This window comes from Lissotriton vulgaris, unplaced genomic scaffold (assembly GCF_964263255.1).
Source record: "Lissotriton vulgaris unplaced genomic scaffold, aLisVul1.2 SCAFFOLD_975, whole genome shotgun sequence".
In the NCBI taxonomy this organism is placed as follows: Eukaryota; Metazoa; Chordata; class Amphibia; order Caudata; family Salamandridae; genus Lissotriton; species Lissotriton vulgaris.
In genome coordinates this window covers 359,890-383,783 of record NW_028241737.1, presented here as the reverse complement: position 1 = coordinate 383,783, position 23,894 = coordinate 359,890, and the positions used below count along the sequence as shown (strand labels likewise).

General features: G+C 43.7%; 25 non-coding genes across 25 annotated transcripts; all 25 read right to left on the bottom strand.

Annotated features, from left to right (window-relative positions):
• Positions 1-392: 392 nt before the first annotated feature.
• TRNAM-CAU (transfer RNA methionine (anticodon CAU)) lies at positions 393-464 on the bottom strand. The gene has a single exon. It is a non-coding gene; the product is annotated as a tRNA-Met (tRNA).
• A 910-nt stretch (positions 465-1,374) lies between these two features.
• On the bottom strand, positions 1,375-1,446 carry TRNAG-UCC (transfer RNA glycine (anticodon UCC)). The gene has a single exon. It is a non-coding gene; the product is annotated as a tRNA-Gly (tRNA).
• A 2,141-nt stretch (positions 1,447-3,587) lies between these two features.
• On the bottom strand, positions 3,588-3,659 carry TRNAM-CAU (transfer RNA methionine (anticodon CAU)). Its single transcript has one exon. It is a non-coding gene; the product is annotated as a tRNA-Met (tRNA).
• Positions 3,660-4,569: 910 nt separating this feature from the next.
• Positions 4,570-4,641, bottom strand: TRNAG-UCC (transfer RNA glycine (anticodon UCC)). The gene has a single exon. It is a non-coding gene; the product is annotated as a tRNA-Gly (tRNA).
• Positions 4,642-5,188: 547 nt separating this feature from the next.
• On the bottom strand, positions 5,189-5,260 carry TRNAM-CAU (transfer RNA methionine (anticodon CAU)). The gene has a single exon. It is a non-coding gene; the product is annotated as a tRNA-Met (tRNA).
• A 904-nt stretch (positions 5,261-6,164) lies between these two features.
• Positions 6,165-6,236, bottom strand: TRNAG-CCC (transfer RNA glycine (anticodon CCC)). Its single transcript has one exon. It is a non-coding gene; the product is annotated as a tRNA-Gly (tRNA).
• Positions 6,237-6,782: 546 nt separating this feature from the next.
• TRNAM-CAU (transfer RNA methionine (anticodon CAU)) lies at positions 6,783-6,854 on the bottom strand. The gene has a single exon. It is a non-coding gene; the product is annotated as a tRNA-Met (tRNA).
• A 910-nt stretch (positions 6,855-7,764) lies between these two features.
• On the bottom strand, positions 7,765-7,836 carry TRNAG-UCC (transfer RNA glycine (anticodon UCC)). Its single transcript has one exon. It is a non-coding gene; the product is annotated as a tRNA-Gly (tRNA).
• A 1,524-nt stretch (positions 7,837-9,360) lies between these two features.
• TRNAG-CCC (transfer RNA glycine (anticodon CCC)) lies at positions 9,361-9,432 on the bottom strand. Its single transcript has one exon. It is a non-coding gene; the product is annotated as a tRNA-Gly (tRNA).
• Positions 9,433-9,978: 546 nt separating this feature from the next.
• Positions 9,979-10,050, bottom strand: TRNAM-CAU (transfer RNA methionine (anticodon CAU)). Its single transcript has one exon. It is a non-coding gene; the product is annotated as a tRNA-Met (tRNA).
• A 909-nt stretch (positions 10,051-10,959) lies between these two features.
• TRNAG-UCC (transfer RNA glycine (anticodon UCC)) lies at positions 10,960-11,031 on the bottom strand. Its single transcript has one exon. It is a non-coding gene; the product is annotated as a tRNA-Gly (tRNA).
• Positions 11,032-12,554: 1,523 nt separating this feature from the next.
• TRNAG-CCC (transfer RNA glycine (anticodon CCC)) lies at positions 12,555-12,626 on the bottom strand. The gene has a single exon. It is a non-coding gene; the product is annotated as a tRNA-Gly (tRNA).
• Positions 12,627-13,172: 546 nt separating this feature from the next.
• On the bottom strand, positions 13,173-13,244 carry TRNAM-CAU (transfer RNA methionine (anticodon CAU)). The gene has a single exon. It is a non-coding gene; the product is annotated as a tRNA-Met (tRNA).
• Positions 13,245-14,154: 910 nt separating this feature from the next.
• On the bottom strand, positions 14,155-14,226 carry TRNAG-UCC (transfer RNA glycine (anticodon UCC)). The gene has a single exon. It is a non-coding gene; the product is annotated as a tRNA-Gly (tRNA).
• A 1,523-nt stretch (positions 14,227-15,749) lies between these two features.
• TRNAG-CCC (transfer RNA glycine (anticodon CCC)) lies at positions 15,750-15,821 on the bottom strand. Its single transcript has one exon. It is a non-coding gene; the product is annotated as a tRNA-Gly (tRNA).
• A 545-nt stretch (positions 15,822-16,366) lies between these two features.
• Positions 16,367-16,438, bottom strand: TRNAM-CAU (transfer RNA methionine (anticodon CAU)). The gene has a single exon. It is a non-coding gene; the product is annotated as a tRNA-Met (tRNA).
• A 910-nt stretch (positions 16,439-17,348) lies between these two features.
• On the bottom strand, positions 17,349-17,420 carry TRNAG-UCC (transfer RNA glycine (anticodon UCC)). Its single transcript has one exon. It is a non-coding gene; the product is annotated as a tRNA-Gly (tRNA).
• Positions 17,421-17,967: 547 nt separating this feature from the next.
• TRNAM-CAU (transfer RNA methionine (anticodon CAU)) lies at positions 17,968-18,039 on the bottom strand. The gene has a single exon. It is a non-coding gene; the product is annotated as a tRNA-Met (tRNA).
• An 894-nt stretch (positions 18,040-18,933) lies between these two features.
• Positions 18,934-19,005, bottom strand: TRNAG-CCC (transfer RNA glycine (anticodon CCC)). The gene has a single exon. It is a non-coding gene; the product is annotated as a tRNA-Gly (tRNA).
• Positions 19,006-19,551: 546 nt separating this feature from the next.
• On the bottom strand, positions 19,552-19,623 carry TRNAM-CAU (transfer RNA methionine (anticodon CAU)). Its single transcript has one exon. It is a non-coding gene; the product is annotated as a tRNA-Met (tRNA).
• A 910-nt stretch (positions 19,624-20,533) lies between these two features.
• TRNAG-UCC (transfer RNA glycine (anticodon UCC)) lies at positions 20,534-20,605 on the bottom strand. The gene has a single exon. It is a non-coding gene; the product is annotated as a tRNA-Gly (tRNA).
• Positions 20,606-21,152: 547 nt separating this feature from the next.
• Positions 21,153-21,224, bottom strand: TRNAM-CAU (transfer RNA methionine (anticodon CAU)). The gene has a single exon. It is a non-coding gene; the product is annotated as a tRNA-Met (tRNA).
• Positions 21,225-22,117: 893 nt separating this feature from the next.
• On the bottom strand, positions 22,118-22,189 carry TRNAG-CCC (transfer RNA glycine (anticodon CCC)). The gene has a single exon. It is a non-coding gene; the product is annotated as a tRNA-Gly (tRNA).
• A 546-nt stretch (positions 22,190-22,735) lies between these two features.
• On the bottom strand, positions 22,736-22,807 carry TRNAM-CAU (transfer RNA methionine (anticodon CAU)). Its single transcript has one exon. It is a non-coding gene; the product is annotated as a tRNA-Met (tRNA).
• A 909-nt stretch (positions 22,808-23,716) lies between these two features.
• On the bottom strand, positions 23,717-23,788 carry TRNAG-UCC (transfer RNA glycine (anticodon UCC)). The gene has a single exon. It is a non-coding gene; the product is annotated as a tRNA-Gly (tRNA).
• Between the last annotated feature and the right edge of the window lie 106 nt (positions 23,789-23,894).

Genomic DNA, 23,894 nt, shown 5'->3' with positions numbered 1-23,894 from the left:
GACAAAGTTGTGCAGAAGAGAAGAAATGAAATGCAACAGTACAAAAAGTAGAAATCAGCATATATAGGCAGCATGGGAAGCAAAGCAGGGAAGAGAAAGAGAGAACATTCCATGAAATGCACAGGAGATAGATAAGAGCAGAAAAAAAAGGGAAGAATGAAATTCAAAGCATGCCCAGAAAGTTGTGTGAAGCTCCCACCAGTCATTTATGGTTATAGTTGTGTGTCTTTACTTTCAAAGTACAGGGTTGATCCTTTCACGAACACTCTTGTATTACACAGACACAGATAGTTGAGAAGTCTTTTCTCACATAGCTGGCACAAGCTTGCGCTTTTCCTTTCTGGCAGTGTGGAAATGACAGCTTGGTCCTTGGAAGGAAAGTCAAGCAAAATTAGCAGAGGATGGTTTCGATCCATCGACCTCTGGGTTATGGGCCCAGCACGCTTCCGCTGCGCCACTCTGCTCGTTCATGAAGGTGATCTCTTTATGCAGATGAGGAGGCATTCAGCGGAGTGAAGTGGCATTGGTCGGGCTCTCACCTCATTTGCCTAATTATATCGCAAGGCATGCTGGGTGCAGAAAATCTTCATCTTCCCCTCTCACAATCAGTCATAACTGATAGTCCAGACCCTCTTACGCACTAGCCGTTTCAGGCCTTTATCAAGACAGCAGCTCTCCAACACTCTCTGTCTCTCTCTCTCTGTGATCCTAGTGCTAGCATGCTCAGGATTTGGCTTTACCTGGGAGCCAGAGATCTACCCGGTGAGGGCTTGCCCGGTGTAAGGCTTTTGAGCGTTTGGGAGCGTTCGGTACATGAGAGGACGTTGGACTGGAAACTATGCAAATTTGAAGCATCCAACCTTCCTGCTGCAGTCGGGGGCTCTTTCCATGGACATCTGCCTTTTGGATTCCTCTAAACTTGCCCTCTGATGAAACATTTTTTGAGCTGCAGTTACCTCCGACGTCTACAAGGTGGCGCTACATTCAGGTGAGGGCACAAGTATGCACAAAATGTTGGCGACTTTCACCAGATTTATCGATGGATCTTGCATATTGTTTTCAGAGGCTAGATATTGCCTAGGAAATGGTTTTTAACATAGAGATGCTGGAGTTATAATGTGTGGTCGGGCCTCAGCCCTTTCATTGTCTGCCCACTGTAAATATTTTTTACCAGCACATGTGAGTGGTGACTCTGCTTTATGAAACTTATCATATATTAGGACAATGAATATAGCAGAAGGGGCGATTGAGATGCTTGCCTACATATTTGTTTATTTTTTATATAACGGCTGATTAATCTGTTCATTATATTTCCATTTTGTGACATGTTGCATTAAAATATATCCTGCTTGCAGAATATATAAGTATTTGTACTGCGTTGGCCGGGAATCGAACCCGGGTCAACTGCTTGGAAGGCAGCTATGCTCACCACTATACCACCAACGCCCTCTGATCTGTGCGCTCTCGGTTCTTAACATTAGGATCCTGAGTTCAATGACTATCTTGCACCAGCTTCAATGGTGCATTTGGTTTAGATACCAACATGAAAAGCAATAGAAAGTTTTTTGCAGAGGGTAAGGAACTGGGATTGAAACCAAGGACAAAGCTGTGCAGAAGAGAAGAATGGAAAGCTGCATTACAAATAATAGATAAGAATATATAGAGGCAGCATGGGAAGCAAAACAGGGAAGAGAAATACAGAACATTCAATTAAATGCCCAGGAGATAGATAAGAGCAGAACAAAAAGGAAAGAATGAAATTCAAAGCCTGCCCATAAAAGTGTTTGAAGGTCCCACCAGTCATTTATGCTTATTATTGTGTGTCTTTACTTTCAAAGTACAGGGTGGATCATTTGATGATCCCTCTCTTGTATTTCAGCAGACACAGATATTTGACAAGTATTTTCTCACATAGCTGGCACAAGCTTGTGCTTTTCCTTGCTGGCAGCGTGGAAATGACAGCTTGGTCCTTGGAAGGAAAGTCAAGCAAAATTAGCAGAGGATGGTTTCGATCCGTCGACCTCTGGGTTATGGGCCCAGCACGCTTCCGCTGCGCCACTCTGCTCTGTTGTGAAAGTGTTCTTTTTATGCAGATAGGGAGCATTAAGCAGAGTAGCGTGGGATTGGTACGGCTCTCACCTCATTTGCCTAAGTATATTGCAAGGCATGCTGGGTACAGAAAAACTTCATCTTCCCCTCTCACAATCAGTCATAACTGAAAGTCAGACACTCTTAGGCACTAGCCGTTTCAGACCTTTATCAAGACAGCATGTCATGAACCCTCTCTCTCTCTCTCTGTGATCCTAGCACTAGCATGCTCAGGATTTGGCTTTACCTGGGAGCCAGAGATCTACCCGGTGAGGGCTTGCCCGGTGTGAGGCTTTTGAGCGTTTGGGAGCGTTCGGGACGTGAGTGGACGTTGGACAGGAAACTCTGCGAATTTGAAGCATCCAACATTCCTGCTGCAGTGAGCGGCTCTTTCCATGGACATCTGCCTCTAGGATTCCTCTCAACTTGCCTTCTGATAAAACATTTTGTGAGCAGCAATTACCTTCGACAGCTACAAGGTGGCGCTACATTCTGGTAAGTGCACAAGTATGCACAAAATGTTAGGGACTTTTGCCAGATTTATCGGTGGATCTTGCATATTTTTTTCAGAGGCTAGATATTGCCTAGAAATGCTTTTTAACATAGAGATGTTGGAGTTATAATGTCTGGTCGGGCCTCAGCCCTTCCATTGTTTGCCCACTGTAACATATTTATTACCAGCACATGTGAGTTGTGACTCTGCTTTATAAAACTTATCATATATTAGGACAATGAATGTATCAGAAGGTGCGATTGAGATGTTTGCCTATGTATTTGTTTATTTTTTTATATATGGCTGATTAATCTGTTCATGAAATTTCCATTTTGAGACATGTTGCATTAAAATATGTCCTGCTTGCAGAATATATAAGCATTTTCACTGTGTTGGCCGGGAATCGAACCCAGGTCAACTGCTTGGGAAGCAGCTATGCTCACCACTATACCACCAACGCCCTCTGATGTGTGTGCTCTCGGTTCTAAATATTACGTTCCCGAAATCAATGACTATCTTGCAACAGCTTCAATGGTGCATTTGGTTTCGATACCAACATGAGAAGTAGTAGAACGTTTTTTGCAGAGGGTAAGGAACTGGGGATTGAAACCAAGGACAAAGTTGTGCAGAAGAGAAGAAATGAAATGCAACAGTACAAAAAGTAGAAATCAGCATATATAGGCAGCATGGGAAGCAAAGCAGGGAAGAGAAAGAGAGAACATTCCGTGAAATGCCCAGGAGATAGATAAGAGCAGAAAAAAAAGGGAAGAATGAAATTCAAAGCATGCCCAGAAAGTTGTGTGAAGCTCCCACCAGTCATTTATGGTTATAGTTGTGTGTCTTTACTTTCAAAGTACAGGGTTGATCCTTTCACGAACACTCTTGTATTACACAGACACAGATAGTTGAGAAGTCTTTTCTCACATAGCTGGCACAAGCTTGCGCTTTTCCTTTCTGGCAGTGTGGAAATGACAGCTTGGTCCTTGGAAGGAAAGTCAAGCAAAATTAGCAGAGGATGGTTTCGATCCATCGACCTCTGGGTTATGGGCCCAGCACGCTTCCGCTGCGCCACTCTGCTCGTTCATGAAGGTGATCTCTTTATGCAGATGAGGAGGCATTCAGCGGAGTGAAGTGGCATTGGTCGGGCTCTCACCTCATTTGCCTAATTATATCGCAAGGCATGCTGGGTGCAGAAAATCTTCATCTTCCCCTCTCACAATCAGTCATAACTGATAGTCCAGACCCTCTTACGCACTAGCCGTTTCAGGCCTTTATCAAGACAGCAGCTCTCCAACACTCTCTGTCTCTCTCTCTCTGTGATCCTAGTGCTAGCATGCTCAGGATTTGGCTTTACCTGGGAGCCAGAGATCTACCCGGTGAGGGCTTGCCCGGTGTAAGGCTTTTGAGCGTTTGGGAGCGTTCGGTACATGAGAGGACGTTGGACTGGAAACTATGCAAATTTGAAGCATCCAACCTTCCTGCTGCAGTCGGGGGCTCTTTCCATGGACATCTGCCTTTTGGATTCCTCTAAACTTGCCCTCTGATGAAACATTTTTTGAGCTGCAGTTACCTCCGACGTCTACAAGGTGGCGCTACATTCAGGTGAGGGCACAAGTATGCACAAAATGTTGGCGACTTTCACCAGATTTATCGATGGATCTTGCATATTGTTTTCAGAGGCTAGATATTGCCTAGGAAATGGTTTTTAACATAGAGATGCTGGAGTTATAATGTGTGGTCGGGCCTCAGCCCTTTCATTGTCTGCCCACTGTAAATATTTTTTACCAGCACATGTGAGTGGTGACTCTGCTTTATGAAACTTATCATATATTAGGACAATGAATATAGCAGAAGGGGCGATTGAGATGCTTGCCTACATATTTGTTTATTTTTTATATAACGGCTGATTAATCTGTTCATTATATTTCCATTTTGTGACATGTTGCATTAAAATATATCCTGCTTGCAGAATATATAAGTATTTGTACTGCGTTGGCCGGGAATCGAACCCAGGTCAACTGCTTGGAAGGCAGCTATGCTCACCACTATACCACCAACGCCCTCTGATCTGTGCGCTCTCGGTTCTTAACATTAGGATCCTGAGTTCAATGACTATCTTGCACCAGCTTCAATGGTGCATTTGGTTTAGATACCAACATGAAAAGCAATAGAAAGTTTTTTGCAGAGGGTAAGGAACTGGGATTGAAACCAAGGACAAAGCTGTGCAGAAGAGAAGAATGGAAAGCTGCATTACAAATAATAGATAAGAATATATAGAGGCAGCATGGGAAGCAAAACAGGGAAGAGAAATACAGAACATTCAATTAAATGCCCAGGAGATAGATAAGAGCAGAACAAAAGGGAAAGAATGAAATTCAAAGCCTGCCCATAAAAGTGTTTGAAGGTCCCACCAGTCATTTATGCTTATTATTGTGTGTCTTTACTTTCAAAGTACAGGGTGGATCATTTGATGATCCCTCTCTTGTATTTCAGCAGACACAGATATTTGACAAGTATTTTCTCACATAGCTGGCACAAGCTTGTGCTTTTCCTTGCTGGCAGCGTGGAAATGACAGCTTGGTCCTTGGAAGGAAAGTCAAGAAAAATTAGCAGAGGATGGTTTCGATCCATCGACCTCTGGGTTATGGGCCCAGCACGCTTCCGCTGCGCCACTCTGCTCTGTTGTGAAAGTGTTCTTTTTATGCAGATAGGGAGCATTAAGCAGAGTAGCGTGGGATTGGTACGGCTCTCACCTCATTTGCCTAAGTATATTGCAAGGCATGCTGGGTACAGAAAAACTTCATCTTCCCCTCTCACAATCAGTCATAACTGAAAGTCAGACACTCTTAGGCACTAGCCGTTTCAGACCTTTATCAAGACAGCATGTCATGAACCCTCTCTCTCTCTCTCTGTGATCCTAGCACTAGCATGCTCAGGATTTGGCTTTACCTGGGAGCCAGAGATCTACCCGGTGAGGGCTTGCCCGGTGTGAGGCTTTTGAGCGTTTGGGAGCGTTCGGGACGTGAGTGGACGTTGGACAGGAAACTCTGCGAATTTGAAGCATCCAACATTCCTGCTGCAGTGAGCGGCTCTTTCCATGGACATCTGCCTCTAGGATTCCTCTCAACTTGCCTTCTGATAAAACATTTTGTGAGCAGCAATTACCTTCGACAGCTACAAGGTGGCGCTACATTCTGGTAAGTGCACAAGTATGCACAAAATGTTAGGGACTTTTGCCAGATTTATCGGTGGATCTTGCATATTTTTTTCAGAGGCTAGATATTGCCTAGAAATGCTTTTTAACATAGAGATGTTGGAGTTATAATGTCTGGTCGGGCCTCAGCCCTTCCATTGTTTGCCCACTGTAACATATTTATTACCAGCACATGTGAGTTGTGACTCTGCTTTATAAAACTTATCATATATTAGGACAATGAATGTATCAGAAGGTGCGATTGAGATGTTTGCCTATGTATTTGTTTATTTTTTTATATATGGCTGATTAATCTGTTCATGAAATTTCCATTTTGAGACCTGTTGCATTAAAATATGTCCTGCTTGCAGAATATATAAGCATTTTCACTGCGTTGGCCGGGAATCGAACCCGGGTCAACTGCTTGGGAAGCAGCTATGCTCACCACTATACCACCAACGCCCTCTGATGTGTGTGCTCTCGGTTCTAAATATTACGTTCCCGAAATCAATGACTATCTTGCAACAGCTTCAATGGTGCATTTGGTTTCGATACCAACATGAGAAGTAGTAGAACGTTTTTTGCAGAGGGTAAGGAACTGGGGATTGAAACCAAGGACAAAGTTGTGCAGAAGAGAAGAAATGAAATGCAACAGTACAAAAAGTAGAAATCAGCATATATAGGCAGCATGGGAAGCAAAGCAGGGAAGAGAAAGAGAGAACATTCCATGAAATGCCCAGGAGATAGATAAGAGCAGAAAAAAAAGGGAAGAATGAAATTCAAAGCATGCCCAGAAAGTTGTGTGAAGCTCCCACCAGTCATTTATGGTTATAGTTGTGTGTCTTTACTTTCAAAGTACAGGGTTGATCCTTTCACGAACACTCTTGTATTACACAGACACAGATAGTTGAGAAGTCTTTTCTCACATAGCTGGCACAAGCTTGCGCTTTTCCTTTCTGGCAGTGTGGAAATGACAGCTTCGTCCTTGGAAGGAAAGTCAAGCAAAATTAGCAGAGGATGGTTTCGATCCATCGACCTCTGGGTTATGGGCCCAGCACGCTTCCGCTGCGCCACTCTGCTCGTTCATGAAGGTGATCTCTTTATGCAGATGAGGAGGCATTCAGCGGAGTGAAGTGGCATTGGTCGGGCTCTCACCTCATTTGCCTAATTATATCGCAAGGCATGCTGGGTGCAGAAAATCTTCATCTTCCCCTCTCACAATCAGTCATAACTGATAGTCCAGACCCTCTTACGCACTAGCCGTTTCAGGCCTTTATCAAGACAGCAGCTCTCCAACACTCTCTGTCTCTCTCTCTCTGTGATCCTAGTGCTAGCATGCTCAGGATTTGGCTTTACCTGGGAGCCAGAGATCTACCCGGTGAGGGCTTGCCCGGTGTAAGGCTTTTGAGCGTTTGGGAGCGTTCGGTACATGAGAGGACGTTGGACTGGAAACTATGCAAATTTGAAGCATCCAACCTTCCTGCTGCAGTCGGGGGCTCTTTCCATGGACATCTGCCTTTTGGATTCCTCTAAACTTGCCCTCTGATGAAACATTTTTTGAGCTGCAGTTACCTCCGACGTCTACAAGGTGGCGCTACATTCAGGTGAGGGCACAAGTATGCACAAAATGTTGGCGACTTTCACCAGATTTATCGATGGATCTTGCATATTGTTTTCAGAGGCTAGATATTGCCTAGGAAATGGTTTTTAACATAGAGATGCTGGAGTTATAATGTGTGGTCGGGCCTCAGCCCTTTCATTGTCTGCCCACTGTAAATATTTTTTACCAGCACATGTGAGTGGTGACTCTGCTTTATGAAACTTATCATATATTAGGACAATGAATATAGCAGAAGGGGCGATTGAGATGCTTGCCTACATATTTGTTTATTTTTTATATAACGGCTGATTAATCTGTTCATTATATTTCCATTTTGTGACATGTTGCATTAAAATATATCCTGCTTGCAGAATATATAAGTATTTGTACTGCGTTGGCCGGGAATCGAACCCGGGTCAACTGCTTGGAAGGCAGCTATGCTCACCACTATACCACCAACGCCCTCTGATCTGTGCGCTCTCGGTTCTTAACATTAGGATCCTGAGTTCAATGACTATCTTGCACCAGCTTCAATGGTGCATTTGGTTTAGATACCAACATGAAAAGCAATAGAAAGTTTTTTGCAGAGGGTAAGGAACTGGGATTGAAACCAAGGACAAAGCTGTGCAGAAGAGAAGAATGGAAAGCTGCATTACAAATAATAGATAAGAATATATAGAGGCAGCATGGGAAGCAAAACAGGGAAGAGAAATACAGAACATTCAATTAAATGCCCAGGAGATAGATAAGAGCAGAACAAAAAGGAAAGAATGAAATTCAAAGCCTGCCCATAAAAGTGTTTGAAGGTCCCACCAGTCATTTATGCTTATTATTGTGTGTCTTTACTTTCAAAGTACAGGGTGGATCATTTGATGATCCCTCTCTTGTATTTCAGCAGACACAGATATTTGACAAGTATTTTCTCACATAGCTGGCACAAGCTTGTGCTTTTCCTTGCTGGCAGCGTGGAAATGACAGCTTGGTCCTTGGAAGGAAAGTCAAGAAAAATTAGAAGAGGATGGTTTCGATCCATCGACCTCTGGGTTATGGGCCCAGCACGCTTCCGCTGCGCCACTCTGCTCTGTTGTGAAAGTGTTCTTTTTATGCAGATAGGGAGCATTAAGCAGAGTAGCGTGGGATTGGTACGGCTCTCACCTCATTTGCCTAAGTATATTGCAAGGCATGCTGGGTACAGAAAAACTTCATCTTCCCCTCTCACAATCAGTCATAACTGAAAGTCAGACACTCTTAGGCACTAGCCGTTTCAGACCTTTATCAAGACAGCATGTCATGAACCCTCTCTCTCTCTCTCTGTGATCCTAGCACTAGCATGCTCAGGATTTGGCTTTACCTGGGAGCCAGAGATCTACCCGGTGATGGCTTGCCCGGTGTGAGGCTTTTGAGCGTTTGGGAGCGTTCGGGACGTGAGTGGATGTTGGACAGGAAACTCTGCGAATTTGAAGCATCCAACATTCCTGCTGCAGTGAGCGGCTCTTTCCATGGACATCTGCCTCTAGGATTCCTCTCAACTTGCCTTCTGATAAAACATTTTGTGAGCAGCAATTACCTTCGACAGCTACAAGGTGGCGCTACATTCTGGTAAGTGCACAAGTATGCACAAAATGTTAGGGACTTTTGCCAGATTTATCGGTGGATCTTGCATATTTTTTTCAGAGGCTAGATATTGCCTAGAAATGCTTTTTAACATAGAGATGTTGGAGTTATAATGTCTGGCCGGGCCTCAGCCCTTCCATTGTTTGCCCACTGTAACATATTTATTTCCAGCACATGTGAGTTGTGACTCTGCTTTATAAAACTTATCATATATTAGGACAATGAATGTATCAGAAGGTGCGATTGAGATGTTTGCCTATGTATTTGTTTATTTTTTTTATATATGGCTGAATAATCTGTTCATGAAATTTCCATTTTGAGACATGTTGCATTAAAATATATCCTGCTTGCAGAATATATAAGCATTTTCACTGCGTTGGCCGGGAATCGAACCCGGGTCAACTGCTTGGGAAGCAGCTATGCTCACCACTATACCACCAACGCCCTCTGATGTGTGTGCTCTCGGTTCTAAATATTACGTTTCCGAAATCAATGACTATCTTGCAACAGCTTCAATGGTGCATTTGGTTTCGATACCAACATGAGAAGTAGTAGAACGTTTTTTGCAGAGGGTAAGGAACTGGGGATTGAAACCAAGGACAAAGTTGTGCAGAAGAGAAGAAATGAAATGCAACAGTACAAATAGTAGAAATCAGCATATATAGGCAGCATGGGAAGCAAAGCAGGGAAGAGAAAGAGAGAACATTCCATGAAATGCCCAGGAGATAGATAAGAGCAGAAAAAAAAGGGAAGAATGAAATTCAAAGCATGCCCAGAAAGTTGTGTGAAGCTCCCACCAGTCATTTATGGTTATAGTTGTGTGTCTTTACTTTCAAAGTACAGGGTTGATCCTTTCACGAACACTCTTGTATTACACAGACACAGATAGTTGAGAAGTCTTTTCTCACATAGCTGGCACAAGCTTGCGCTTTTCCTTTCTGGCAGTGTGGAAATGACAGCTTGGTCCTTGGAAGGAAAGTCAAGCAAAATTAGCAGAGGATGGTTTCGATCCATCGACCTCTGGGTTATGGGCCCAGCACGCTTCCGCTGCGCCACTCTGCTCGTTCGTGAAAGTGATCTCTTTATGCAGATGAGGAGGCATTCAGCGGAGTGAAGTGGGATTGGTCGGGCTCTCACCTCATTTGCCTAATTATATCGCAAGGCATGCTGGGTGCAGAAAATCTTCATCTTCCCCTCTCACAATCAGTCATAACTGATAGTCCAGACCCTCTTAGGCACTAGCCGTTTCAGGCCTTTATCAAGACAGCAGCTCTCCGACACTCTCTGTCTCTCTCTCTCTGTGATCCTAGTGCTAGCATGCTCAGGATTTGGCTTTACCTGGAAGCCAGAGATCTACCCAGTGAGGGTTTGCCCGGTGTAAGGCTTTTGAGCGTTGGGAGCGTTCGGTACATGAGAGGACGTTGGACTGGAAACTATGCAAATTTGAAGCATCCAACCTTCCTGCTGCAGTCGGGGGCTCTTTCCATGGACATCTGCCTTTTGGATTCCTCTAAACTTGCCCGCTGATGAAACATTTTTTGAGCTGCAGTTACCTCCGACGTCTACAAGGTGGCGCTACATTCAGTTGAGGGCACAAGTATGCACAAAATGTTGGCGACTTTCACCAGATTTTTCGATGGATCTTGCATATTGTTTTCAGAGGCTAGATATTGCCTAGGAAATGGTTTTTAACATAGAGATGCTGGAGTTATAATGTGTGGTCTGGCCTCAGCCCTTTCATTGTCTGCCCACTGTAAATATTTTTTACCAGCACATGTGAGTGGTGACTCTGCTTTATGAAACTTATCATATATTAGGACAATGAATATAGCAGAAGGGGCGATTGAGATGCTTGCCTACATATTTGTTTATTTTTTATATAACGGCTGATTAATCTGTTCATTATATTTCCATTTTGTGACATGTTGCATTAAAATATATCCTGCTTGCATAATATATAAGTATTTGTACTGCGTTGGCCGGGAATCGAACCCGGGTCAACTGCTTGGAAGGCAGCTATGCTCACCACTATACCACCAACGCCCTCTGATCTGTGCGCTCTCGGTTCTTAACATTAGGATCCTGAGTTCAATGACTATCTTGCACCAGCTTCAATGGTGCATTTGGTTTAGATACCAACATGAAAAGCAATAGAAAGTTTTTTGCAGAGGGTAAGGAACTGGGATTGAAACCAAGGACAAAGCTGTGCAGAAGAGAAGAATGGAAAGCTGCATTACAAATAATAGATAAGAATATATAGAGGCAGCATGGGAAGCAAAACAGGGAAGAGAAATACAGAACATTCAATTAAATGCCCAGGAGATAGATAAGAGCAGAACAAAAAGGAAAGAATGAAATTCAAAGCCTGCCCATAAAAGTGTTTGAAGGTCCCACCAGTCATTTATGCTTATTATTGTGTGTCTTTACTTTCAAAGTACAGGGTGGATCATTTGATGATCCCTCTCTTGTATTTCAGCAGACACAGATATTTGACAAGTATTTTCTCACATAGCTGGCACAAGCTTGTGCTTTTCCTTGCTGGCAGCGTGGAAATGACAGCTTGGTCCTTGGAAGGAAAGTCAAGCAAAATTAGCAGAGGATGGTTTCGATCCATCGACCTCTGGGTTATGGGCCCAGCACGCTTCCGCTGCGTCACTCTGCTCTGTTGTGAAAGTGTTCTTTTTATGCAGATAGGGAGCATTAAGCAGAGTAGCGTGGGATTGGTACGGCTCTCACCTCATTTGCCTAAGTATATTGCAAGGCATGCTGGGTACAGAAAAACTTCATCTTCCCCTCTCACAATCAGTCATAACTGAAAGTCAGACACTCTTAGGCACTAGCCGTTTCAGACCTTTATCAAGACAGCATGTCATGAACCCTCTCTCTCTCTCTCTGTGATCCTAGCACTAGCATGCTCAGGATTTGGCTTTACCTGGGAGCCAGAGATCTACCCGGTGAGGGCTTGCCCGGTGTGAGGCTTTTGAGCGTTTGGGAGCGTTCGGGACGTGAGTGGACGTTGGACAGGAAACTCTGCGAATTTGAAGCATCCAACATTCCTGCTGCAGTGAGCGGCTCTTTCCATGGACATCTGCCTCTAGGATTCCTCTCAACTTGCCTTCTGATAAAACATTTTGTGAGCAGCAATTACCTTCGACAGCTACAAGGTGGCGCTACATTCTGGTAAGTGCACAAGTATGCACAAAATGTTAGGGACTTTTGCCAGATTTATCGGTGGATCTTGCATATTTTTTTTAGAGGCTAGATATTGCCTAGAAATGCTTTTTAACATAGAGATGTTGGAGTTATAATGTCTGGTCGGGCCTCAGCCCTTCCATTGTTTGCCCACTGTAACATATTTATTACCAGCACATGTGAGTTGTGACTCTGCTTTATAAAACTTATCATATATTAGGACAATGAATGTATCAGAAGGTGCGATTGAGATGTTTGCCTATGTATTTGTTTATTTTTTTATATATGGCTGATTAATCTGTTCATGAAATTTCCATTTTGAGACATGTTGCATTAAAATATGTCCTGCTTGCAGAATATATAAGCATTTTCACTGCGTTGGCCGGGAATCGAACCCGGGTCAACTGCTTGGGAAGCAGCTATGCTCACCACTATACCACCAACGCCCTCTGATGTGTGTGCTCTCGGTTCTAAATATTACGTTCCCGAAATCAATGACTATCTTGCAACAGCTTCAATGGTGCATTTGGTTTCGATACCAACATGAGAAGTAGTAGAACGTTTTTTGCAGAGGGTAAGGAACTGGGGATTGAAACCAAGGACAAAGTTGTGCAGAAGAGAAGAAATGAAATGCAACAGTACAAAAAGTAGAAATCAGCATATATAGGCAGCATGGGAAGCAAAGCAGGGAAGAGAAAGAGAGAACATTCCATGAAATGCACAGGAGATAGATAAGAGCAGAAAAAAAAGGGAAGAATGAAATTCAAAGCATGCCCAGAAAGTTGTGTGAAGCTCCCACCAGTCATTTATGGTTATAGTTGTGTGTCTTTACTTTCAAAGTACAGGGTTGATCCTTTCACGAACACTCTTGTATTACACAGACACAGATAGTTGAGAAGTCTTTTCTCACATAGCTGGCACAAGCTTGCGCTTTTCCTTTCTGGCAGTGTGGAAATGACAGCTTGGTCCTTGGAAGGAAAGTCAAGCAAAATTAGCAGAGGATGGTTTCGATCCATCGACCTCTGGGTTATGGGCCCAGCACGCTTCCGCTGCGCCACTCTGCTCGTTCATGAAGGTGATCTCTTTATGCAGATGAGGAGGCATTCAGCGGAGTGAAGTGGCATTGGTCGGGCTCTCACCTCATTTGCCTAATTATATCGCAAGGCATGCTGGGTGCAGAAAATCTTCATCTTCCCCTCTCACAATCAGTCATAACTGATAGTCCAGACCCTCTTACGCACTAGCCGTTTCAGGCCTTTATCAAGACAGCAGCTCTCCAACACTCTCTGTCTCTCTCTCTCTGTGATCCTAGTGCTAGCATGCTCAGGATTTGGCTTTACCTGGGAGCCAGAGATCTACCCGGTGAGGGCTTGCCCGGTGTAAGGCTTTTGAGCGTTTGGGAGCGTTCGGTACATGAGAGGACGTTGGACTGGAAACTATGCAAATTTGAAGCATCCAACCTTCCTGCTGCAGTCGGGGGCTCTTTCCATGGACATCTGCCTTTTGGATTCCTCTAAACTTGCCCTCTGATGAAACATTTTTTGAGCTGCAGTTACCTCCGACGTCTACAAGGTGGCGCTACATTCAGGTGAGGGCACAAGTATGCACAAAATGTTGGCGACTTTCACCAGATTTATCGATGGATCTTGCATATTGTTTTCAGAGGCTAGATATTGCCTAGGAAATGGTTTTTAACATAGAGATGCTGGAGTTATAATGTGTGGTCGGGCCTCAGCCCTTTCATTGTCTGCCCACTGTAAATATTTTTTACCAGCACATGTGAGTGGTGACTCTGCTTTATGAAACTTATCATATATTAGGACAATGAATATAGCAGAAGGGGCGATTGAGATGCTTGCCTACATATTTGTTTATTTTTTATATAACGGCTGATTAATCTGTTCATTATATTTCCATTTTGTGACATGTTGCATTAAAATATATCCTGCTTGCAGAATATATAAGTATTTGTACTGCGTTGGCCGGGAATCGAACCCGGGTCAACTGCTTGGAAGGCAGCTATGCTCACCACTATACCACCAACGCCCTCTGATCTGTGCGCTCTCGGTTCTTAACATTAGGATCCTGAGTTCAATGACTATCTTGCACCAGCTTCAATGGTGCATTTGGTTTAGATACCAACATGAAAAGCAATAGAAAGTTTTTTGCAGAGGGTAAGGAACTGGGATTGAAACCAAGGACAAAGCTGTGCAGAAGAGAAGAATGGAAAGCTGCATTACAAATAATAGATAAGAATATATAGAGGCAGCATGGGAAGCAAAACAGGGAAGAGAAATACAGAACATTCAATTAAATGCCCAGGAGATAGATAAGAGCAGAACAAAAAGGAAAGAATGAAATTCAAAGCCTGCCCATAAAAGTGTTTGAAGGTCCCACCAGTCATTTATGCTTATTATTGTGTGTCTTTACTTTCAAAGTACAGGGTGGATCATTTGATGATCCCTCTCTTGTATTTCAGCAGACACAGATATTTGACAAGTATTTTCTCACATAGCTGGCACAAGCTTGTGCTTTTCCTTGCTGGCAGCGTGGAAATGACAGCTTGGTCCTTGGAAGGAAAGTCAAGCAAAATTAGCAGAGGATGGTTTCGATCCGTCGACCTCTGGGTTATGGGCCCAGCACGCTTCCGCTGCGCCACTCTGCTCTGTTGTGAAAGTGTTCTTTTTATGCAGATAGGGAGCATTAAGCAGAGTAGCGTGGGATTGGTACGGCTCTCACCTCATTTGCCTAAGTATATTGCAAGGCATGCTGGGTACAGAAAAACTTCATCTTCCCCTCTCACAATCAGTCATAACTGAAAGTCAGACACTCTTAGGCACTAGCCGTTTCAGACCTTTATCAAGACAGCATGTCATGAACCCTCTCTCTCTCTCTCTGTGATCCTAGCACTAGCATGCTCAGGATTTGGCTTTACCTGGGAGCCAGAGATCTACCCGGTGAGGGCTTGCCCGGTGTGAGGCTTTTGAGCGTTTGGGAGCGTTCGGGACGTGAGTGGACGTTGGACAGGAAACTCTGCGAATTTGAAGCATCCAACATTCCTGCTGCAGTGAGCGGCTCTTTCCATGGACATCTGCCTCTAGGATTCCTCTCAACTTGCCTTCTGATAAAACATTTTGTGAGCAGCAATTACCTTCGACAGCTACAAGGTGGCGCTACATTCTGGTAAGTGCACAAGTATGCACAAAATGTTAGGGACTTTTGCCAGATTTATCAGTGGATCTTGCATATTTTTTTCAGAGGCTAGATATTGCCTAGAAATGCTTTTTAACATAGAGATGTTGGAGTTATAATGTCTGGTCGGGCCTCAGCCCTTCCATTGTTTGCCCACTGTAACATATTTATTACCAGCACATGTGAGTTGTGACTCTGCTTTATAAAACTTATCATATATTAGGACAATGAATGTATCAGAAGGTGCGATTGAGATGTTTGCCTATGTATTTGTTTATTTTTTTATATATGGCTGATTAATCTGTTCATGAAATTTCCATTTTGAGACATGTTGCATTAAAATATGTCCTGCTTGCAGAATATATAAGCATTTTCACTGCGTTGGCCGGGAATCGAACCCGGGTCAACTGCTTGGGAAGCAGCTATGCTCACCACTATACCACCAACGCCCTCTGATGTGTGTGCTCTCGGTTCTAAATATTACGTTACCGAAATCAATGACTATCTTGCAACAGCTTCAATGGTGCATTTGGTTTCGATACCAACATGAGAAGTAGTAGAACGTTTTTTGCAGAGGGTAAGGAACTGGGGATTGAAACCAAGGACAAAGTTGTGCAGAAGAGAAGAAATGAAATGCAACAGTACAAAAAGTAGAAATCAGCATATATAGGCAGCATGGGAAGCAAAGCAGGGAAGAGAAAGAGAGAACATTCCATGAAATGCCCAGGAGATAGATAAGAGCAGAAAAAAAGGGAAGAATGAAATTCAAAGCATGCCCAGAAAGTTGTGTGAAGCTCCCACCAGTCATTTATGGTTATAGTTGTGTGTCTTTACTTTCAAAGTACAGGGTTGATCCTTTCACGAACACTCTTGTATTACACAGACACAGATAGTTGAGAAGTCTTTTCTCACATAGCTGGCACAAGCTTGCGCTTTTCCTTTCTGGCAGTGTGGAAATGACAGCTTGGTCCTTGGAAGGAAAGTCAAGCAAAATTAGCAGAGGATGGTTTCGATCCATCGACCTCTGGGTTATGGGCCCAGCACGCTTCCGCTGCGCCACTCTGCTCGTTCATGAAGGTGATCTCTTTATGCAGATGAGGAGGCATTCAGCGGAGTGAAGTGGCATTGGTCGGGCTCTCACCTCATTTGCCTAATTATATCGCAAGGCATGCTGGGTGCAGAACATCTTCATCTTCCCCTCTCACAATCAGTCATAACTGATAGTCCAGACCCTCTTACGCACTAGCCGTTTCAGGCCTTTATCAAGACAGCAGCTCTCCAACACTCTCTGTCTCTCTCTCTCTGTGATCCTAGTGCTAGCATGCTCAGGATTTGGCTTTACCTGGGAGCCAGAGATCTACCCGGTGAGGGCTTGCCCGGTGTAAGGCTTTTGAGCGTTTGGGAGCGTTCGGTACATGAGAGGACGTTGGACTGGAAACTATGCAAATTTGAAGCATCCAACCTTCCTGCTGCAGTCGGGGGCTCTTTCCATGGACATCTGCCTTTTGGATTCCTCTAAACTTGCCCTCTGATGAAACATTTTTTGAGCTGCAGTTACCTCCGACGTCTACAAGGTGGCGCTAGATTCAGGTGAGGGCACAAGTATGCACAAAATGTTGGCGACTTTCACCAGATTTATCGATGGATCTTGCATATTGTTTTCAGAGGCTAGATATTGCCTAGGAAATGGTTTTTAACATAGAGATGCTGGAGTTATAATGTGTGGTCGGGCCTCAGCCCTTTCATTGTCTGCCCACTGTAAATATTTTTTACCAGCACATGTGAGTGGTGACTCTGCTTTATGAAACTTATCATATATTAGGACAATGAATATAGCAGAAGGGGCGATTGAGATGCTTGCCTACATATTTGTTTATTTTTTATATAACGGCTGATTAATCTGTTCATTATATTTCCATTTTGTGACATGTTGCATTAAAATATATCCTGCTTGCAGAATATATAAGTATTTGTACTGCGTTGGCCGGGAATCGAACCCGGGTCAACTGCTTGGAAGGCAGCTATGCTCACCACTATACCACCAACGCCCTCTGATCTGTGCGCTCTCGGTTCTTAACATTAGGATCCTGAGTTCAATGACTATCTTGCACCAGCTTCAATGGTGCATTTGGTTTAGATACCAACATGAAAAGCAATAGAAAGTTTTTTGCAGAGGGTAAGGAACTGGGATTGAAACCAAGGACAAAGCTGTGCAGAAGAGAAGAATGGAAAGCTGCATTACAAATAATAGATAAGAATATATAGAGGCAGCATGGGAAGCAAAACAGGGAAGAGAAATACAGAACATTCAATTAAATGCCCAGGAGATAGATAAGAGCAGAACAAAAAGGAAAGAATGAAATTCAAAGCCTGCCCATAAAAGTGTTTGAAGGTCCCACCAGTCATTTATGCTTATTATTGTGTGTCTTTACTTTCAAAGTACAGGGTGGATCATTTGATGATCCCTCTCTTGTATTTCAGCAGACACAGATATTTGACAAGTATTTTCTCACATAGCTGGCACAAGCTTGTGCTTTTCCTTGCTGGCAGCGTGGAAATGACAGCTTGGTCCTTGGAAGGAAAGTCAAGAAAAATTAGCAGAGGATGGTTTCGATCCATCGACCTCTGGGTTATGGGCCCAGCACGCTTCCGCTGCGCCACTCTGCTCTGTTGTGAAAGTGTTCTTTTTATGCAGATAGGGAGCATTAAGCAGAGTAGCGTGGGATTGGTACGGCTCTCACCTCATTTGCCTAAGTATATTGCAAGGCATGCTGGGTACAGAAAAACTTCATCTTCCCCTCTCACAATCAGTCATAACTGAAAGTCAGACACTCTTAGGCACTAGCCGTTTCAGACCTTTATCAAGACAGCATGTCATGAACCCTCTCTCTCTCTCTCTGTGATCCTAGCACTAGCATGCTCAGGATTTGGCTTTACCTGGGAGCCAGAGATCTACCCGGTGAGGGCTTGCCCGGTGTGAGGCTTTTGAGCGTTTGGGAGCGTTGTGGACGTTGGACAGGAAACTCTGCGAATTTGAAGCATCCAACATTCCTGCTGCAGTGAGCGGCTCTTTCCATGGACATCTGCCTCTAGGATTCCTCTCAACTTGCCTTCTGATAAAACATTTTGTGAGCAGCAATTACCTTCGACAGCTACAAGGTGGCGCTACATTCTGGTAAGTGCACAAGTATGCACAAAATGTTAGGGACTTTTGCCAGATTTATCGGTGGATCTTGCATATTTTTTTCAGAGGCTAGATATTGCCTAGAAATGCTTTTTAACATAGAGATGTTGGAGTTATAATGTCTGGTCGGGCCTCAGCCCTTCCATTGTTTGCCCACTGTAACATATTTATTACCAGCACATGTGAGTTGTGACTCTGCTTTATAAAACTTATCATATATTAGGACAATGAATGTATCAGAAGGTGCGATTGAGATGTTTGCCTATGTATTTGTTTATTTTTTTATATATGGCTGATTAATCTGTTCATGAAATTTCCATTTTGAGACATGTTGCATTAAAATATGTCCTGCTTGCAGAATATATAAGCATTTTCACTGCGTTGGCCGGGAATCGAACCCGGGTCAACTGCTTGGGAAGCAGCTATGCTCACCACTATACCACCAACGCCCTCTGATGTGTGTGCTCTCGGTTCTAAATATTACGTTCCCGAAATCAATGACTATCTTGCAACAGCTTCAATGGTGCATTTGGTTTCGATACCAACATGAGAAGTAGTAGAACGTTTTTTGCAGAGGGTAAGGAACTGGGGATTGAAACCAAGGACAAAGTTGTGCAGAAGAGAAGAAATGAAATGCAACAGTACAAAAAGTAGAAATCAGCATATATAGGCAGCATGGGAAGCAAAGCAGGGAAGAGAAAGAGAGAACATTCCATGAAATGCCCAGGAGATAGATAAGAGCAGAAAAAAAAGGGAAGAATGAAATTCAAAGCATGCCCAGAAAGTTGTGTGAAGCTCCCACCAGTCATTTATGGTTATAGTTGTGTGTCTTTACTTTCAAAGTACAGGGTTGATCCTTTCACGAACACTCTTGTATTACACAGACACAGATAGTTGAGAAGTCTTTTCTCACATAGCTGGCACAAGCTTGCGCTTTTCCTTTCTGGCAGTGTGGAAATGACAGCTTGGTCCTTGGAAGGAAAGTCAAGCAAAATTAGCAGAGGATGGTTTCGATCCATCGACCTCTGGGTTATGGGCCCAGCACGCTTCCGCTGCGCCACTCTGCTCGTTCATGAAGGTGATCTCTTTATGCAGATGAGGAGGCATTCAGCGGAGTGAAGTGGCATTGGTCGGGCTCTCACCTCATTTGCCTAATTATATCGCAAGGCATGCTGGGTGCAGAAAATCTTCATCTTCCCCTCTCACAATCAGTCATAACTGATAGTCCAGACCCTCTTACGCACTAGCCGTTTCAGGCCTTTATCAAGACAGCAGCTCTCCAACACTCTCTGTCTCTCTCTCTCTGTGATCCTAGTGCTAGCATGCTCAGGATTTGGCTTTACCTGGGAGCCAGAGATCTACCCGGTGAGGGCTTGCCCGGTGTAAGGCTTTTGAGCGTTTGGGAGCGTTCGGTACATGAGAGGACGTTGGACTGGAAACTATGCAAATTTGAAGCATCCAACCTTCCTGCTGCAGTCGGGGGCTCTTTCCATGGACATCTGCCTTTTGGATTCCTCTAAACTTGCCCTCTGATGAAACATTTTTTGAGCTGCAGTTACCTCCGACGTCTACAAGGTGGCGCTACATTCAGGTGAGGGCACAAGTATGCACAAAATGTTGGCGACTTTCACCAGATTTATCGATGGATCTTGCATATTGTTTTCAGAGGCTAGATATTGCCTAGGAAATGGTTTTTAACATAGAGATGCTGGAGTTATAATGTGTGGTCGGGCCTCAGCCCTTTCATTGTCTGCCCACTGTAAATATTTTTTACCAGCACATGTGAGTGGTGACTCTGCTTTATGAAACTTATCATATATTAGGACAATGAATATAGCAGAAGGGGCGATTGAGATGCTTGCCTACATATTTGTTTATTTTTTATATAACGGCTGATTAATCTGTTCATTATATTTCCATTTTGTGACATGTTGCATTAAAATATATCCTGCTTGCAGAATATATAAGTATTTGTACTGCGTTGGCCGGGAATCGAACCCGGGTCAACTGCTTGGAAGGCAGCTATGCTCACCACTATACCACCAACGCCCTCTGATCTGTGCGCTCTCGGTTCTTAACATTAGGATCCTGAGTTCAATGACTATCTTGCACCAGCTTCAATGGTGCATTTGGTTTAGATACCAACATGAAAAGCAATAGAAAGTTTTTTGCAGAGGGTAAGGAACTGGGATTGAAACCAAGGACAAAGCTGTGCAGAAGAGAAGAATGGAAAGCTGCATTACAAATAATAGATAAGAATATATAGAGGCAGCATGGGAAGCAAAACAGGGAAGAGAAATACAGAACATTCAATTAAATGCCCAGGAGATAGATAAGAGCAGAACAAAAAGGAAAGAATGAAATTCAAAGCCTGCCCATAAAAGTGTTTGAAGGTCCCACCAGTCATTTATGCTTATTATTGTGTGTCTTTACTTTCAAAGTACAGGGTGGATCATTTGATGATCCCTCTCTTGTATTTCAGCAGACACAGATATTTGACAAGTATTTTCTCACATAGCTGGCACAAGCTTGTGCTTTTCCTTGCTGGCAGCGTGGAAATGACAGCTTGGTCCTTGGAAGGAAAGTCAAGAAAAATTAGCAGAGGATGGTTTCGATCCATCGACCTCTGGGTTATGGGCCCAGCACGCTTCCGCTGCGCCACTCTGCTCTGTTGTGAAAGTGTTCTTTTTATGCAGATAGGGAGCATTAAGCAGAGTAGCGTGGGATTGGTACGGCTCTCACCTCATTTGCCTAAGTATATTGCAAGGCATGCTGGGTACAGAAAAACTTCATCTTCCCCTCTCACAATCAGTCATAACTGAAAGTCAGACACTCTTAGGCACTAGCCGTTTCAGACCTTTATCAAGACAGCATGTCATGAACCCTCTCTCTCTCTCTCTGTGATCCTAGCACTAGCATGCTCAGGATTTGGCTTTACCTGGGAGCCAGAGATCTACCCGGTGAGGGCGAGGCTTTTGAGCGTTTGGGAGCGTTCGGTACATGAGAGGACGTTGGACTGGAAACTATGCAAATTTGAAGCATCCAACATTCCTGCTGCAGTGAGCGGCTCTTTCCATGGACATCTGCCTCTAGGATTCCTCTCAACTTGCCTTCTGATAAAACATTTTGTGAGCAGCAATTACCTTCGACAGCTACAAGGTGGCGCTACATTCTGGTAAGTGCACAAGTATGCACAAAATGTTAGGGACTTTTGCCAGATTTATCGGTGGATCTTGCATATTTTTTTCAGAGGCTAGATATTGCCTAGAAATGCTTTTTAACATAGAGATGTTGGAGTTATAATGTCTGGCCGGGCCTCAGCCCTTCCATTGTTTGCCCACTGTAACATATTTATTTCCAGCACATGTGAGTTGTGACTCTGCTTTATAAAACTTATCATATATTAGGACAATGAATGTATCAGAAGGTGCGATTGAGATGTTTGCCTATGTATTTGTTTATTTTTTTATATATGGCTGATTAATCTGTTCATGAAATTTCCATTTTGAGACATGTTGCATTAAAATATGTCCTGCTTGCAGAATATATAAGCATTTTCACTGCGTTGGCCGGGAATCGAACCCGGGTCAACTGCTTGGGAAGCAGCTATGCTCACCACTATACCACCAACGCCCTCTGATGTGTGTGCTCTCGGTTCTAAATATTACGTTCCCGAAATCAATGACTATCTTGCAACAGCTTCAATGGTGCATTTGGTTTCGATACCAACATGAGAAGTAGTAGAACGTTTTTTGCAGAGGGTAAGGAACTGGGGATTGAAACCAAGGACAAAGTTGTGCAGAAGAGAAGAAATGAAATGCAACAGTGCAAATAGTAGAAATCAGCATATATAGGCAGCATGGGAAGCAAAGCAGGGAAGAGAAAGAGAGAACATTCCATGAAATGCCCAGGAGATAGATAAGAGCAGAAAAAAAAGGGAAGAATGAAATTCAAAGCATGCCCAGAAAGTTGTGTGAAGCTCCCACCAGTCATTTATGGTTATAGTTGTGTGTCTTTACTTTCAAAGTACAGGGTTGATCCTTTCACGAACACTCTTGTATTACACAGACACAGATAGTTGAGAAGTCTTTTCTCACATAGCTGGCACAAGCTTGCGCTTTTCCTTTCTGGCAGTGTGGAAATGACAGCTTGGTCCTTGGAAGGAAAGTCAAGCAAAATTAGCAGAGGATGGTTTCGATCCATCGACCTCTGGGTTATGGGCCCAGCACGCTTCCGCTGCGCCACTCTGCTCGTTCGTGAAAGTGATCTCTTTATGCAGATGAGGAGGCATTCAGCGGAGTGAAGTGGGATTGGTCGGGCTCTCACCTCATTTGCCTAATTATATCGCAAGGCATGCTGGGTGCAGAAAATCTTCATCTTCCCCTCTCACAATCAGTCATAACTGATAGTCCAGACCCTCTTAGGCACTAGCCGTTTCAGGCCTTTATCAAGACAGCAGCTCTCCGACACTCTCTGTCTCTCTCTCTCTGTGATCCTAGTGCTAGCATGCTCAGGATTTGGCTTTACCTGGAAGCCAGAGATCTACCCAGTGAGGGTTTGCCCGGTGTAAGGCTTTTGAGCGTTGGGAGCGTTCGGTACATGAGAGGACGTTGGACTGGAAACTATGCAAATTTGAAGCATCCAACCTTCCTGCTGCAGTCGGGGGCTCTTTCCATGGACATCTGCCTTTTGGATTCCTCTAAACTTGCCCGCTGATGAAACATTTTTTGAGCTGCAGTTACCTCCGACGTCTACAAGGTGGCGCTACATTCAGTTGAGGGCACAAGTATGCACAAAATGTTGGCGACTTTCACCAGATTTTTCGATGGATCTTGCATATTGTTTTCAGAGGCTAGATATTGCCTAGGAAATGGTTTTTAACATAGAGATGCTGGAGTTATAATGTGTGGTCTGGCCTCAGCCCTTTCATTGTCTGCCCACTGTAAATATTTTTTACCAGCACATGTGAGTGGTGACTCTGCTTTATGAAACTTATCATATATTAGGACAATGAATATAGCAGAAGGGGCGATTGAGATGCTTGCCTACATATTTGTTTATTTTTTATATAACGGCTGATTAATCTGTTCATTATATTTCCATTTTGTGACATGTTGCATTAAAATATATCCTGCTTGCAGAATATATAAGTATTTGTACTGCGTTGGCCGGGAATCGAACCCGGGTCAACTGCTTGGAAGGCAGCTATGCTCACCACTATACCACCAACGCCCTCTGATCTGTGCGCTCTCGGTTCTTAACATTAGGATCCTGAGTTCAATGACTATCTTGCACCAGCTTCAATGGTGCATTTGGTTTAGATACCAACATGAAAAGC